We start from the raw sequence: 13,835 nt of genomic DNA on the forward strand, positions 1-13,835 counted from the left end.
ATAGGTCTTCTTTTTTTAAGTTATAAAATAAATATTCATAATTAAAAAAGATAATTCATTCTAAATACTTATATATTCTGTATACAAATGCACTATCCTTTACATCGAATAACCCATCAAAAACTGAGTTTATATTCTACCGAATTGTTAGAATAACAGAAGCTTTGTCTGCTGTAGTTTAGTGATATCTCTGGTTTGTGTCAGGTTTCCTGGTAAAATAATTGCTTGTAAGGGCCTTGCTGATAACACTTCAAATAAAAATTAACTCATTAATAATAACTAGAATGGTAATATAGAATTCAGTAGTCTGACGCATGATGATCTGAAACAAAACTTCCTTCAATTCAAATGCTGCCTAGAAATACGTAGGCATCCTCCGATCTTAGAACCCTGACGCACTTTGTTATAAAACATTTACAGTAACTATCATGATGCTGATAGTTTCAGTTCAAGCCTGAGAGTTGTATTGGTGATAAGATTGTATTCTGCCTTTATTCTTGTTATGAGGCAGTTGTATTTATCTATTTCTCAAAGTTTGTCTTCTGTCTGTCCTTCGGTATGTCCAGCTATAGCTATTATACGGTATCATCATATACGGTATAGCGTATGCACACGCTAAATGACGTATTATTTGAAACTCCATGAATTTTATTAACTCTATAAAACACGATGCTTTTTTTTTAATTTTCGTAAACTTCTATTTCCTGCTTTTCGTAAAGTTCAATTGCTAAATTGCGGTAAAGGCCAATACTTTTCACACGGACAATTGTATTATTTTGAGTAGAAATGCCCTCTGAATTCTCTCACTGTTCGGTCAGACAAAGACAGTCCAATATCCCGTTTTCACATTTGTACCGGTGTCGAGAGGTACCAACATCGTCGTATTCAAAGTTTTGATGGATAGCTTCTGGTGGAACAGTAACCCTTCTCTTGTTTATGCACGCACACATACACACACTTCAAGAATTGCTTTTATTAGTTCAACCGTATTCAGGATTTTTCATTGTTGTTTTCGGTTTGTATTAATTGTATCATTACCAAATCATCTTATTGTACTCGTAGCAAAACAGACTTAATTTAGCTATTACTTGCTGATTATTTGACATTTATATTTAAACCCTTTTATAGTTGTTTTAATTATTTTCATTTATTTGAACTTCACAAAACATTTTCCTCGTGATATGAAGTTTGAAAGTTACAGTTGTTTGACAAAGTTCATAAACCTTGTTGTAAACCTAGTTGTTTTTATTTTCTCTCTTAATTTATCTCAACTAATACATAAAACAGTTTTCTCATGATCTGTAGTTTGAAAGTTAGAATGGCAAATGTTTTTATGTGGTGTTAAACACAAATCAATTTTCTGTCCAAAGACTTTTTCAGTACTTGGGCAACGCTGGGTAGTACAGCTAGTATATATATATATATATATATATATATATATATATATATATATATATATATATATATATATATATATAGTCGACCACAACGAAGAATGCTCTGGATAAACTGTATGAAGTAAATTTTTATTATAGGTTTCAGTATAATGAACCTGGTTTGTAATGCAAATTTGGTACAAGCAATGGACTCATTGTGCAGTCTTAAACACCTTTTTCACCATAATTCAAAGTGTAATAAAAGTTGGCTTCAAACGTGACTAATATGAAAGTGTTTTAAGCTTTCATTGAGTAGCAGCGAGGGCCAAGGGCATAAACCATGACATTATTTCTACTTAAAATAACTCTTGCTAACAATTCTAGGCCACCAATTTAGCTCAATAGAAAGTATCACCACCCAATTGTGTATTATAACTACAAAGGACAGGACAGGAGGCAAAAACAAAGAGTTGAGGGGACAACTGCAAAGATTGTCTTAATCTTGTGAACAGCTTGAATTAGGTGCATCCAGAGATAAGCTTGTTTCATGGTGTCATTTCTTGTATCACACTTTATATCAGTATAAATCAGCAGAGGTTCTGCCATTTTTTACAATACCAACCCATACCTTTTTACCAAATAGCGGAGTAAATATCATCGCTGAGTAAATAGGTAAACTATTTGGTCACAACATATTGAGTAAAACATGAGACTTAAGCATTTATTCCAAGATTTGGGTTTAGGGCATGAAGCTGCTGGTACATTGAGGCTTTAGGTCATAGGTCTACCATCTTCAGGCCACGCTGTTTGCTCTGTGCTTTTGACGCTCATATTCTAAGGGAAGGCAATATCTAATTATGTTTCAACAGAAACCATCCTTAGTTAATCATTGTAGATGACATGTTTTAACATTTTGGCTGAAGCGAGCACCGGCCGCGGTATGTCGACTTAGATGTTAATCGGTCCCATAGGTGTACAGTGTGGAGATTTTGTTTGTATGCACTCAGGTACATGCTTGGCTAGAACCAATTACTTCATAAATCTTGTTAGCTTATGGATTACTTGTAATACAAATAGAAACTTTATTAATAGTCAATAAATGAAGACGTATTCTCACGAAAAAAGAAATTTTAGTCAGCCCAGTGTACTCAGGCTAAGCTGTGTTCTACTGCGTACCAGCGCACCTAAAACAGTTCAATATGTGTAACCACCGGCACATACCATCTTCTCTGTTAGTAGGCTCTGCTACCAACACTACTCTAGGATGTTATACAACCTTCTTTTATTCTTGTGAAGTCTTAAATATAAACCATGTCTTCATACAACTGCCTTATCTTTGTTAGAAAGGTCAAAACATCGTAAGCTTTGCTTTGACCTGAAGATGACATATTGTTGTTCATGCTTGCTTGCATTATAACAGCAAAGAACACTCTCTTGAAGGAAACAAATCATAGGGCAAGCATAGCATTTCTCATCTAAATTCAAATTATATTAAGAGCTAATGGCAGCCTGAGAGACGGCTTTAATTTGTAGATCAAAACTTTCCTTACTTTTCAAGAGCAAAGAACAATCTGTAAGGAGACAACTTAGAAAACCTCATAAACAGGTAATTCCTTATGTAGAACAAGGCAGAAGTGACTAACCTGCTATATACTGATCCAGCCCCAACGTAGTTGCTGTTGCTATTTATGAAGGGTAGTGATGGTACTTGCTGAAATCGAGCTGCAGAGAGCATTTTCACTCAAGCATTGTGTAGTTCCTGAAACCCTGAGTTAACGAAAACCTAAATTGTTTTTAGCTTCAGCTCTTACCCTTGCAAAGTCTACTCAGAACTGTTCACATGAAACCTGCAGTTTTTGATTGATAGCTATATACAAACAGAGATAATAATAGACTTCAAGCTCTGCCATTGTAACATGTGCACTCGCTTCTTTCTTCTCTGCAACATTATGTCATTTTTATATTTTTTCAGGGAGTAATTATCAATAAGAGCGGCAGTGTCTATGCCCAATGAGCTAAGACAGTTTTGTACAATGTAAATTTAGCATACCCTGATTATAATAGACACGCAATGTTGTTGCAGGTGCTTGGCAACAACTTCATGCATTCGTAGCAGGTATTTCACAACCCCCTTGCTTACGTAGCAGCCATGAATGATATCACTATCTAATGTACATGTATATTAATGAGTTGGCTTACATATTGCGACACACAGTAAGCTTCTTTATGTTGTTTCACCAAAGGATATTCTCAAGAAATCACTTTAAATAACTTGCCCATGTATGACAGGTGTGCATACTGTTTTTTTAGCCCAATCATGGATAATGCAAAATAATTGTAATGAAATATCGGAGACTAGTTTTATGCATATGCTATTAGTAGCACTTTTTGGAGCACCATTTTCCAGTGTTGTACAGCAGTACATTTAACAAATATGTAAAGTCAATTCAAATTTTTATGCTAAATTTTAAGAAAATATTTCTTAAAACAATGTTTCACTGTTATAGGTTTTTTAAATATTTGTATTCGTAGAGCATGAGCAATATAAAGCACAAATATATCATTAGACTTCAGACATTTTAATTTTGAATTTCTCATCATTGAGCTTTACAGTAGACTTTCATTAAGGATTAAAACCGCATTACTGCTCATTAAGGAGCTACATTGTTTTTATATTTTTATTTCTTATATTGGCCCCTTACATTTTCTCATTACCTTATTTTCCTTATATACATTATTTCTTTGTATTTTATACAAAATGAGTGACCAAGCCTATTTGGTAATAGAGATCAAAACCTAAGGCTATTTATACTTGAAAAGTTTGTCTGCTATGATTGGTAGCTTTTACTCATTGGTAGTAGCTCATTGGTCATATCACCTCCTCGACACTAAACTTTTACTCAGAAATTGGCAATACTTAATTTAATAAACCTCACAGAGAGAAAGAGCTCTGAGCGGATTGGTTCACTCTGAGCTTTTAGAATGAGAGCTCTGAGCTGATTGGTTCACTCTGAGCTTATAGCATGAGTGCCTGTCAGTAGTGAACTTGGTATGACTAACAGTTAGAACAAATAGTAAACTTGACTCCAGCCAATCTGACTTTGAAACCAGTGAAAAAGTGTGTGTGAAGCTACATTCTTTAGTATATGAACAGAAAATGGAGATCTGTTAACACTGTTAACATATATAACACTGTTAACATGTTTCTATAAAATGATTTTAACGAGTAAATTAAAGCAGTTATAGCAAAATCAAACATTTTGAAGGGGGATAATTACAAATTGCCGCTGTTCTATACAACAGCTTAGCTAGAGGTGTGGTTAACAAGTCGGTGACCTAGCCACTCTTTCTTTAAGGCCCGCCCATATGAACAGCCCCAGAAATACTATAACTTTCCTGATTAGCGTTGCTGTATATTAAACAGCTTCAGGCTCATCAGTTAATAAAAACTGTGCAGCTTTTATGCAGCAGGTAATTTAAAAATTTAAAGGTTGACTTGCAACAAAATTCACATTACAGTTATTTGATATGAAAAGATTCACGATGTCTTACTCTGTTGCGTTGTAGGTACAAAATATGTGGAAATGTGATTACAAGATCTTAAAAGCTAAAAAACGAACAGTTAATCGCAGCCACACGAGACCGCCGTAGTTTGGATTCGCATTCCAAAACTGCTCAAATGTGACGTAGTTGTTACAGGATGGTTTCTGTTTACACTTTCTTGCAACCTCATTCGTCGAAATATTTTCACAAATATACTTCACGCATTCAATAAAACCATGTGTATTGTTCTTACACGTCTGTTCTATCGTCTTTGTAATGCTGTCACTTTTAGCAGTGATATCTTATAACTTACCGTAAAAATTTGTTTAATTTTTTAGCCTTAGCTCGAAGGAGTACATATCATTGTCTGATAATCATGACGAGCCTGTTGTTCACTTGTGATAATCGAAAAGTGCTGCAGAAATTATTTGCGAAGTATTGGGTCACATGATCATATTATGACTTGCCGATTAGACCAAACCGAAACAAAACTTGATACGGGGTCTTCGGTAAAACCCAAAGTGTTTGTCATAAACTAGTGCTACGATAAGTTTTATATTGAACTTTTTATTGGCCTTTTAATTCACGTGAGAACACCATGTGACAAAACAATAACCAAACTGTAATGACTACGTCAGAGAAATAAAGAGATTCCAATCTATGGCGGCTTTTCGTTTTTGAGCTTTTAAGAGCTTGTAATCACATTTCCACATATTTGGCACCTACAACACAACAGAGTAAGACATGGTGAATCTTTTGATTCAAATAACTGTAATGTGAATTTTGTTGCAAGTCAACCTTTAAGGTTATCAAGCCAGTTCATAAGCCAACCTACTCGGGCCATACATGCCAACCTACTCGGGCCATACATGCCAACCTACTCGGGCCATACATGCCAACCTACTCGGGCCACACATGCCAATCTACTCGGGCCATACATGCCAATCTACTCGGACCATACATGACAAATTGTGTGGCGAGTTCACCCAAGCTTCATTTACAAAAGATGCTTAATGAATAGCAAATGTTTTGTAAAACTTTTTTTTCGGTATTATGAAGGCCAACTAGTTGTTTATGTCGCAGGAATGTTATTCATTGACGGCAGTTCAGTGCACATACCTTTAGGCTAGCTCTGTTATATTTTACAGCTAAACCATTCAATGCATAAGATCATCGGAATTAACCTATTCAGACCATGTCTATTTATCAACAGAGAATAAAAAGGTCTTAGAGACTCCCTGTGTTGCCGTGCCAAGCCGCCAGTTTATGAAACTTCCTCGCAATTTAACACTCAAGTGGCAGCAAGCCTCAAAACGTTTATCACTATTGAAAAAGGCTGAGAGTAGTGGGGTCAATTTTTTTTACAACTAACCGCAATAGACACCAAAATGCATTAAAACAGAAAAGGAAATATATTGATCTAATTTATTGATCTAATAGTGAATTTAATCAGCTTGAGCAAAGTATAAAGTTGATGTTACTAGATGAAATGAATGAAATGTTCGGCTCAATTAGTAGAAGACATTGTGATAAGCTTTTTTATCTAATTAAAAGTGATTATTACAATCTACACATTAATAACTATAATTCCTTATTTCCTTTTAAATCACACCAGGTCATCACTAGTATCGGCAGTGTGTCCTTAAACCAAGGAGAATGACGAGTACAGACAACTTCAGATGTTGATGGTTGATAATGAACATCACATTGTATTATTATGTATATGGTATACGTAATCACAAAGCAATGGCATCTCCAGTCTAGTTTTTAGAATTGAGTTCTAATCCAATGAAATGAGGTCAGCAACTTAGGCCTTAGCCCTCAACCAATGGCATGCAAGATTAAATTGGGGTGCAGCAAAGGTCATTTCTCTATCGAACACTGCAAGCAGATTTACAATCCGTGAGAATGACCATTGATGACAATGTTACATCAAGTACGGAGGGCACTAAAACTCGGAAAATAATTTCGCTATAATTTTATATCATGATTATCTCAATCTAAGCTTTTTATTTCTAGTGAAGAGCAGAAAAATGAGAGAAAATGGCGACAGATTGGGCAAGCAAAGGCATTAAAGTAGAACTAGCAGTTCCTTTTCGAAAGTGTTCATCAGAATTGATGTCTTTTAAGTACTTGATGTTTCTTATAACTCAACCATAGCATTTATTACTGATAGACTAAGAGCAAGTCCTGTTGTTGAATAAGTACCCTAGGCTATGCCAAACCTGACATGCACAACAGGAAATACAAGGCGCACTTAGATATCAATAAATTGACTCTCCATCTACCTTTTTATATATGATCAAATGCTGTCTCTAGGAGATTAACACACTGTAAAATAAAGCTGTAGGTCAATATTGGTTTTTTTTTAAATTTGATATAATTTCCCAACAATGTGCATAATAATAGCTCCATTCATATAGAGTGACTGCTAGGTAAATAGCTCAACACTCTGAAATCTCCTGTGGCTATTTATAAGCTACCAGCGAAAGAAAATCTATGTTTTTGTTGTCTAAACTCTCAGGCACTTAAATCAGAGTGTAAGGCTGACAGGCACTAGACTCATGCTACTGTCCAGCATTCCTTTACTTGATATGATATGGCAGAGAGGCAGCACTCTCCACTATATACAATGTCATGGTTAGCTCTCAATGTTGAAGCCGCAATGCTTGTCACTGTGCAGATGCTACTCGTAGGAAAACAGCTATACCAAGGTTGATGTCTCATAGAATCAGAGTAGAGGTCTACATCACACTTACTGATACACATCAGTGAGATATAGTTGAAGAGGAGCGCTTCTAGACAGCTAACAACCATGATGCATGTTATCTGACACGTTTCCTGTGCCCTTCACTATGGGTCATAAGCCATGTGTCATGTTATGTTTAATTTCTCTATACTCGCAAAATAGACAAAATATAATTTTGTATTTGCCTGAAGGTGCATTATTAAAGAAAAGAGTTGAGCTGTCGTATAGTGACAGCGAGCAGTGGCTTATGCAGCCTGCTGAGCAAAGCCAATATCTTTTATCGTGAGCTTCAGAGTGCAGTTGACAGAGCTTGACTCACAGCTGATTGATACATCATCAACAGTTAATTGTAGGCAATTTAACTTGAAAATTAAACATTTTATAATGCAGTTTACTATCGTAACCAGTGAAATCAATATGAAAAAATGCTAGCATGTACCGATATTACACACACAACTTTTAACATTAACAGACAGAAAGTAGACAATAGCAAACCTGTTTTAATACCTCAGAGAAATGAGTTGCCCTATGATATCAGCTAGTCTGGTGGTATATACAATATACAACTAGTCTGGTGTATAATGTGATATATACGTATATATACTTTAGAAAAATGCCACTTTTACCCTCTTAATCACTCAGCAAGTTTTATTCGTGGGAGAGCTTCTATGGCATGCATCTGTCGAGCATGTGGAGTTGTTGGCTCACTGATTTACCTTGTCTTCATGAGGTTACCATATTACCTTGTTTGTTCATAAAGTCAACATTTTTATTTTATGTCTCGGTGTGAGATAACCTTTACACTCTGTGCATGAGATCTGACTTGAACACCAGTCAATAGAAGAGCTGGCTTAAACATTACAGGAGACGCACACCTTTTCTCTTTGATATAACTGAATCCAGGCCTAAACTTATGTGATATTGCGTTTTTGTATGTTTGTATCAAGACCTTCTGTTATGGTTCTTACTTTGTTCAATCATTGGCTACTCTCCACATAGCCCACAACTTGACAGACCTGTTGATCTGATCATGCGAGCGGCAGGCAAATGTGACAGCGATATGGATTGTTCAAGCACAGAGCTTCGTTTTTTGGGGTTAGTTTAAGGTGTGTGTATGAGAAGCCAACTTAATATAATAACTAGATGAATGCACTGTGTTGCGTGAGTAATAAAAACAGCTTATAAACATTACATTACTTTACCTACTACTTTACCTTTGTACTATGTTACCTGCAACTACTTATAAGCTGCTTTAAATACCCGTGCAATGCCGGGCATTCAGTAAGAGTAAGATCAACTGGTAATCGCTACGCTATTTTAACCAATGTAATGAATATCTCTCACGATTTTTGAAAGTTATACTCAATTGAACGCCGTAGTCTAATGTATAAGCTCGACAGTTCCAGAACTGGAGGTTTCGGGATCAAATTTTCCATGAAGTGGATTTTTCGTTACTAAAACTTTATCGCTAGAACTAGATGGGCAGACACTCAGATTTATATATAAAGATATAAGTTTGCGCTAAATACTGTTAAAGCTATTAATGTAATAGCCATTTTCTTAATTGTGAAAAAATTTGTCAATGAAATAACCTTGACATAAGCAGTGAGTTCGTTGCACTGCATGGAGGATTGTTCAAAAATGCAGATATTGCATTTATTCACAAAATTACACTTTACCAGTTTTGGCTGTTCTGAATGTAATGTACTTCATAAAAATGGAAAATCTAGCTGACAATGTCTCATACGAGAAGGACGTCCCACAGTGTCTAAAAAAGAATAACTCCTGCTACTTCCATTCTTAACTACGGTACTATTTGAGAGGTTTAAGGAAATAGTAAACACTTCAAACCTAATTAGAGTGATTTTAGAGAAGCAGTCTGAGATGTCGCAAGTTACATCTAGCATTAATTAATGTTGCTAATCAACACTACATGTATATCTAGTTTATATAACACATTTATATCTTAAACCCCATATGAGTAGCTGACGAACTAAAATATTTATATAAAAGATAGCTTACCTTAGTTTTCGAGATGAGATGTCGACATGTTGAAGAGCAGGGTTTATGTCGATTTTCTTGTCAAGCACCGGAACATTTACTGTAGATTTTTGCAAAGGTTGCAACCGTAATCCATGATAGTTAGATCTAACGGTACGAACGGGCGCAAACATAGCTCTTTCTGGTTATCTATCTTGTTGCCATCTTGTCTTCACACGCTTGAAGCTTTTTTATAGTATGCAAAGATTTGGCGATAGTCTGCTTTGGCTTATGCGAAAATGAGCTGTAAGTTTCATGAAAACACAATTAACTATAATCATGCATACTATAGCGAGCTTTGTTAAATTATTAGAATTTTACAGAGTTCAATAGCCAATTACAACTCGGTGATTGCTAATACAAATCCAAGCATCTGAGCAATGCGTTTGCTGCCGTACTGACAGCAGCCTGTTTCTATTGGCTGCCTCATTGAGTTAGCAAACAGAAAAGCTTTGTTGTTGAAACATCATTAGCGACAGACCAACTAGAACAATGCATGAGTAGGTAAGGGCTTTTGAGCAAATACAGCTTGAAGATAAAAGAGATGCCAACTTCTGGCTGTTGCTTGTGTACACATGTGTATTCATGACACCATTAATATAGTTGAAAAGGAAATAAAACAGGAATGTAAGTAAGGAAATTGTAATAGGAGCAGGTAAAGCTGATGATTTCAAATAATCATTTTGTTAGCTTTAACAGATTTATAACATCTATTTAGTCTTTTCAGCATTTCAAACACCTTCCAAAACTACTCACATGTATGTTTCATTATTACTACTACATGTACTTTTATAATATATGATTCTATTTACTTGCAAAGGACGCTTTATATTATCACAGAACTTCAACCTTTTGACATATACCTTCAAAATGCCATAGATCTTTGTTTGGTCTAATATTGTGTTCACGTTTGTAAAAACCGCCTTCACTATTACGTGAAACCAACACATGGACAATCACATGAAGTTTTAAAAAAGTCAATATTGTATTGTTGATATCACCTATTCCAAGAGTATCTAAACTATTATAAATCTATAGTGTTTTAATACTCAAACTAAAGCTAATCGTGCTACCTATATAAGACAAGGTGGCGTAGAGGTTGTGCTAGTGAAACTTGCCGACAGAGAACCTGGTCAGAGACTCACTATTTAACTCAGCCAATAGTGGTGTGTCTCATAGTGACAGGCCGGAAGCATCTATAGCAACAGAGTTCCTTTCTTTTCTAGTTCAAATGAGAATTATTTTATTGATTGGCTTCAAAGGTATGTCTCCGGTATGTCGTCACCAACACTATTATTCCAGTGCAACATTGTTTGTGATTTGTTACTACTCTGCATAAAAGCTATATAAGCGTATTGTATTGTTCATGCCTCTAGCTTTAAGCCCACGTTTAATTGTATAATAATTATTATTATAATAACAATCAACTTGCGTTGCTAATATATCACTTTTAATCACTCCAACCTAATGTTTTAGAAAACAACACGGACAAGCTTGCCTGAGGGCTCACAAATGACATGTAGATGTTTATAATTCAGCCATGGCAGCTCGGAGTGGCAACATAAATAAAACTCTTTTGCAATGTTCTCTCGTAGTTCCTAGTGAGCCTCTTTGCTTTAACTATTCAGTATTATATTTTTGACTTTTTACTTTTTAAATAATTTTTAAATAATTTTAGATAGCTCATGGCAGTATGCCATTTTAAAATTTAGTGCTCTACTGCGCAAAACTCATGAATGAAGCTTGTAGAAAGCCTTTTTAAAAAATTTTCTGTAGACATGTGTATATAATATATTCAGAGCAAATTCAGAACGATGCCTGCATTTCATAGGAATTTAGTCACCACTCGTAGATTGATTTAATCAAATTTTTAAAGCTTTTTTCCCACATGTGGGCAAAAAGTTTTAAAAATGTGTATATAATATATACACATGTCTACAGAAAAAATTAGAGACAGCATTACCATATTATGGTAATACTGTCTGCTCGTTCAATATAATTGGGATTGTCTCCTCCAAACCGGTTTGGAATTGTCCCCTCCACAAATATGTATAAGAGATTTCCAATTTATTTTACAAATATCAATTTAGTTACAGACATAAATAGATATTTGGTTGATATATACCAACAGCCTGTATATCACTATATTTGCTGAAAGTTTTGCAAGTATCACCCTACATTTTAAGTATGCCTGTTAATTTTGAGCAAATTCAGAACGATGCCTGCATTTCATAGGAATTTAGTCACCACTCGTAGATTGATTTAATCAAATTTTTAAAGCTTTTTTCCCACATGTGGGCAAAAAGTTTTAAAAATTGGAAGCTTTTAAACATTTAAAGTTTAAAAACACAGAGACTTGGGCAAAGGAAAAATTTTATTCCTCTTTAGCACTCTCCATTACTCAATTAATCTTGTTTACTCTTGCGCTCTTCAACTTCCATTCTTACTGGACATCTCATGTTAAGAGAATGGTTACACAAACATCAAAAGTATTGTTTGTAAAAACCAAATATACTGTTTAAGAATGCTCAAAATAAATGATAAGACATTGTGGCTGTTAAACACGAAGTGATCAAAAGTTTCTTACATCACAAGTGCTAACCAAGAGTGAGCAAAGTCATTAGAGGTCTGACTCTAGAAACTTACCATTTCTGTATAATTTCAAATCTTTCAAAAACAAGAATGTTCATCACTCAACCCAGACTTCTATTTCAAATAAATATTGTTAGCACCAATAGAAGGTAAGCTAATATTTTACCTGCAAGATTCAAAAAGTATGCTAAGGGTTTGTGTGTTATTGATATTATTTTTCAATATTGTATATTTTAACTTTAATAAGTTTATTGGCACCATCTAAAACAAAAATTAAAGCATAACAGCAATAGTGTTATTAAAACTAAAATTATTAGCTATTAGTGTTATTAGCTAACTTAAAATAATGTTTTAAGTTAGCTTAGAACAGTCACAATGCGCTGCTATGATGGGTATTAATCTTTCCACATGGTAAATAAATTAGCTGGCACATTATAGATATTTACCATGTGGAAAGATTAATACCCATCATAGCAGCGCATTGTGACTGTTCTAAGGAAATAAAGAAATAGACTGAATGGCCACTCTTGAGCAAGCGTGACAGCCAGGTGATGGAGTCCTTGCAAACCGTCTAAACAATAAGATTTACATGAAACTAGTTTAGCAAAAAAGCAGAGCATGAGCATCATTAAGGAGGCTCTAGTATCTCTACAAAGGCCCCAGAATGCCTTACTCACTTTTTCATTTAGTTGCAGTTTTAAAATATATGTTCCAGTCTATACCATTCCTGAATTTATTGTTTTTATTCGGTAGTCTAGCGTGTGAATATCAACTACTTAGTTTACTAACATCTAGCTAGCAATAGTTCAGTTGTGAGAATTAATAGATTTACTCATGTAATTTTTTAAAATTGCAATCTGTGATGCAGTCTATGCCGGTAGTTTTTAAGCCTTAAGTTTTTAAATCCAAAAATATCAGCTGGGAAACAAGTTGCACTCAATGACTTGCTCTTTGTTATGTTTATTGACATTGATTGACAATAAATATTGTAGCCTTAGCTTTTCACCTATTAAAGCCTCTGAAATACTGGTGAGGTGCAATGATCCACTTTGATAAGCTGTTATATGGTTGGATAGTCAAAGGCAGAAGATTGTTGCCTGCCAACGAACTTTATTAACATCACATATGCAATCCAACATATGAGTAATCTAAATCCAGCTAATGAGTGGAAACTGACTCATTAGCTGGATTTTCTGCACCAACCACTGCATACTCCACAGGAGGGACTAGTGGTGACTATCATTATGCTAAAAGTACATATGCCAGACAGCGAAATGAGAAAACCCACAAAAACATTATCTTTTTTGGTCATTGACGTGTTCGAAGCCAGAGCTCTTATTTGATAGATCCACTCTTCAACATCCAATACATTATAGTCTAAACACCTAACATGCCACAGGCTATTTCAGATGCCTATAAAATTCCACAATTTTGAGTTGTTCACCTCTTTTTGATCATCTGATGCCGGCAGATACGCAAATAACTTGACAAAAGTACATGGACAGCTGTATGTATGTCCAGCAGCTGGACAGATG

This window comes from Watersipora subatra, chromosome 1, assembly GCF_963576615.1.
Source record: "Watersipora subatra chromosome 1, tzWatSuba1.1, whole genome shotgun sequence".
Taxonomy (NCBI): domain Eukaryota; kingdom Metazoa; phylum Bryozoa; class Gymnolaemata; order Cheilostomatida; family Watersiporidae; genus Watersipora; species Watersipora subatra.